The sequence below is a fragment of the Diceros bicornis genome, chromosome 1, assembly GCF_020826845.1.
Source record: "Diceros bicornis minor isolate mBicDic1 chromosome 1, mDicBic1.mat.cur, whole genome shotgun sequence".
Taxonomy (NCBI): domain Eukaryota; kingdom Metazoa; phylum Chordata; class Mammalia; order Perissodactyla; family Rhinocerotidae; genus Diceros; species Diceros bicornis.
Window position 1 is genome coordinate 69,344,825 of NC_080740.1, and position 4,846 is coordinate 69,349,670.

The following is a 4,846-nucleotide window of genomic DNA, read 5'->3' on the forward strand; positions in this document are numbered from 1 at the left end:
CTCACTCGGTGAAGTACAGGTGAGAATGAGACCTGCTGAGGGAACAGTCACTTGAAGTCTCCTGTCACACTCATTCCTGGGCACTATGCTCATTGAGGGGAATGATGTGTGGAGTCATGCTCTCCTGCTTTCTCACTCTGTCTCATCTTAATGTACTTCCCACCTCCCCAGAATGGGTTTAGAAGAACTTAAAACCCAGGTTTTTGACTCTGGTTCTAGTCTGACATTTCTCGACACCCCCACTCTTTCTCTCTCCCCTCCTCCCTTTCTTCCACACATACTTAGTTTGTGCCTCTGTGTCCCAGAGACTATAGAAAGCACTGAAGTGAAGTAGACAGCGTCCTACCCTTATGGAGTTTATTGACTTAGTGGGTAAGAAAGAAAGAAAAAACAACAAATAATTGCTGATATATTTATTCCAGTGGAGAGGAAATAGAAGTCCAGAATACTATAGATTATATAACTGGACAACATAATCACATCGGGCTCAGGTTTGGAGGTCCAGGATTTATGCTACTTGATACCTATGAGACCTTAAGCACAACACTTAAATGTCTCAACTTCAGTTTTCTCAACAATTGTGTTAGTAGATTATTGTGAGAATTCAACTGAATAGGGATGTAGGAGTACCCGGTAACCTCTTAATTGGAACATAAATTATTTGTGCTATTGTTGATCATCTATCCTGTGTTCGCATTTGTGCTGGGCTCTACCGCAGTAGTGCCTGAGAGGTAGGAGATGCAGACTTGCCTTCTTCTGCTTGGGAAATCAGATTAGTTCAGAGGAATAATGAAGAGATGGTGTTGTAGGACTCAAGCAATACATGTTACATGAGTTCAAAGAAGAGAGGAAGCCATCAAGGTGGGTACGAATATAGGGCAGTCTTCAAATAGTTGACTGGATTTTGTGAGTTTATCTAGAGGGGAGAATGAGTAATTTGGGGTCTAATAGGAGGGGACATGGAATGTAGCAGGTATGGGTATAAGGCTGCTGTTACATTGGATTAACCTATTATGGCTGTGGTAGGGATGACCTCAAAGTCAGCCGAGCAAACCACTGTGGGGCCAGGGTCGCTGGGTTTTCACTTCACTGATATTTTTTCCCGTAACTCTAAAACAACAAAATGTCCAGCTTCCAATTACAGACCATTAAAAAATGTTCCAATACTATAATATCTCTATTAGCAGATGAGAAATTAGCATATGAGAATGTTTTCTCTACTGACATCCAACCATGATTTCTGCAGCCACAAGAAAGAAATCTGCTGCTTCTTTTGTGAACAGTCTTGCCTTTGAAGATAGGTTTCATGTGTTCTCCCCTTCTCATATCTCAAGTTTATTTGCTCTTTTATGAATTATCTTACTACTCCATAATTCTATAATTCCACAGTTCTAAAAGCAGGTGGAAACAGATTTTGAGATTCTTTTATGAGTCCTATAGACCATGTAATTGTTCTTAAGGTAGAAAGATGCCTCCTTTCTGACCACTAAATTTCTTCACAGCCAGTCAAAGCAGAATTTAGTGGTTACTAAAACGGAGCTTTATAGTTGTACCCATCTGTGAAGGTGTTCAAAATTCATTCTTAACTCTTATTATTTTCTTATTTCTCATGGTATACATTTTCTGGACTACACAGTAAAGCACATAATTATATGCTGCCTTAGATTGTATTCTACAAGATTGGTTGGTTATTTCTCTAGGTTTGAAGATATTTCAGAGCTAAATCCTATATAATCTTTGTGTCTCCCACTTAGAATATCTAACAGAGAGTTAAGCATATAATTTTATTTTCCGTTGCTTGACATTTTGATGGACACTGTGTTCATGTTTCTTAATTGGTCAGATACCTGACAAATATTAAGCTGTAATTGAATGTCAGCTGAAGGAATGATTGAGGTTGGTCAAAAGACATGGAGGGGCTCAGCATGTCATGATCTTGATATCTTCACACTGGGCTAAAGGAAAATGTTGATGTTACAGAACACAAACACAGGTTCATCTATGTGCCACACAAGAGGGGCCAAGAAAACCCCGAAAAGCTAGTCTTGTGGCAAGGAAAAGGGCTTTATTTCAGATGACATCAGCTGGGAGACGAGAGTAAGCACTCAAATTCATTTCCCTGAAAGAAAGACAGAAGGCCAGGGGTTTTAAAGGTTGTGAGGAATGTGACTACCTGCAGGAAGAGGGGTGGCAAGATAAAGGAATCTGCAAGTGAGTGTCCTTGGTTGTCTGCTTTGGTTATGAATGGTGGATTCCAGCATCAGCACGAGGAAGCCAAGGAGTTGGGGTCTGGGAAATTTCAGTTTCTTGATATTTTCTGGGCATCAGTTTTCCTGCAATAAACTTCAAGGACCAGTAATTAGCCAAGACTTCAGCGTGAGGTCACCTGGGCTTTAACAATTTGTAACTTCTATTTGCCTTGCTCAGGGGGGTCTGAAGCCCAAGGAAACAAAGGTTAAAGAAACTGATATTTACATATGAATGTAACTAAAGAAGCAGGGAAAGGGGATGGGTACTTTTGGTTTTAACCACGTAAATGCTGCATTTAATGTAGAGGAACTGATATCAGGGCTGGTATCACTGATTATCTTTGACAATGTACCTTGTGCTTGCTCTGGAATGAAATGATCTGGATTTGAATCCCAGCTCCGCCACTTAATAGTTGTGATGTTGGGTCTCTCAAAATGTGGACAATAATGGTACGTAACTCATGGAGTTGTGAGGATTAAATGAAACAATGCATATAAAATAATTTGTACAGTCTTAGAATATTATTAGCACTCAAATGTTAATTCTCATTATCTTAAAGAGTCTCATATATGGAATGACTTTATTTTTAATGACTAATTTTGTAGAGATCTTTTTCAATCCATTATTTTCAGAAGGAATCATCAATCCGTAATGGTCCAAGTCAGGCCTTTTCCCTTGAGGATCATTTCAGTGGAGGACAAGACCTCTGTGGTCTTAATTATTATGTGACCAGCCCACTTTGGCTAAATTAAAGCATTTCATGAAAATCACTGAAGGCTCCCAAACCATGCCTGACGTTAACAACTAACTGGAAATGGCCTGGAATTCCATACCTTTGGGCAGCTGTCTCCTCCTTACCAATTGAGGGCTTAATGTTTCATTGCTTATTTCAGGGTGAATCAAGAGCTCAGTCACTTTGATTCTTTACTTGAACTCCAAGATCTGATCAATCAATATTTGCTGAACCAGGAAGCCAATCACCCATCCCTTGGATCATGAGCTTAAATTGGTTCCTCTCTTTCAAGTTGTACTTCATCAATGTGGAAGTCCTCAAGACTTGCCACATGAAAGTCTTTAGACCTATCAACTTAAAGAAATGTTGTCTTTTATCTTTTATTTCAAGAACCAGAGGGATTTGATTGAAATATCTTTTGGTTCAGCAACTGGATAGGAAAAGAAAATAGTCTCTATACTCAAGGGGTCCCTTTGATAGCAGCTGTATTTACTGTGGGAGTTGGTAGTTTTTTCTTCACTAAGGGCTATTGCAGGCATCCAGTCACTCAGAAAACTCATCCAAGAACAGTGTTTTCTTTCATACTGTGGGTGCTCTACCTCAAAATTTACCCTGAAACCCTCCACTTCTCTCCATCTTCCCAGTCACTTCATTCAGGCCACTATTTTCTCTTAATTTACTACAATTGTCTCTTACCCAATTGCCCCCAAACAATCCATTCTCCACGCAATAGCCAGAATGATCCATGATAAAAAAAAAAATAGAAAAAATAAAAATGAAAAATAGTGATAGTGATGGCTATCCCCGATATAGCATTTACTATGCACTAGATCCTGCTTTTTTAAAAAGCAACTTTATTGAGATATAATTCACATATAAAATTCATCCTTTTAAAGTGTACAAGTCATTGGATTTTAGTATAGCCACAGAGTTGTGCAATGATCACCATTATCTAATTTTAAAATATGTTCATCACCCTATACAGAAAACCCTGTACTCGTTAGCAGTTTCCTCCCCCACCCCTCAGTCCCTGGCAATCTCTATCTTCTTTCTATGTTCACAGATTTGCCTAGATTTTGCTGGATAAAGAATTCTTGATTGACATTTTTTCTTTCAGCATTTTGAATATGTCACACCACTACATTCTGGCCTCCATGGTTTCTGATGTGAAGTATGCTTAATCTTATTGAGGACTCTTTGTATGTGAAGAATAACTTTTCTCTTGCAGCTTTCCAGATTCTCTTTGTCTCTGACTTTCAATAGTTTGAATATGATGTGTCTAGATGTACAACTCTTTGAGTTATCCTACTTGGAGTTCACTGATATTCTTGGATGTATAGATTAATGTTTTTCATCAAATTTGGGAAGCTTTTGGCCATTATTTCCTAAAATATTTTCTCTATCCCTTTTTACTTAGGTATATTCTAAAGGAAAACGAAAATCTGTGTTCATACAAAAACTTTTACAGAAATGTTCATAGCAAGATCATTCATAATAGTCAAAAAGTAAAACAACAAAAATGTCTATGAATTGATGAATGGATAAACAAATTGTGGTATATCCATGTAATGAAATGTGAAATACTATTCTGCTATAATAAAGAATGAAGTACTGATTTATGCTATAACATGGATGAAACTTGAAAACATTATGCTAAGTGAAAGAAGCCAGACACAAAGGCCACATATTATATAATTCCATTTATATGGAGCAAAGTCCAGTATATTCTTTAGCATCCAGCAGTTAGTATTCCTATTCTAGAGAAGCTCATTAAAGAAGAATTAAAAAAACTGTCATGTGCTAAGTACTTACCATGTTACTGATGCTGTAAGAGGTGTGAGTCACATGTAACAGGGACATGTG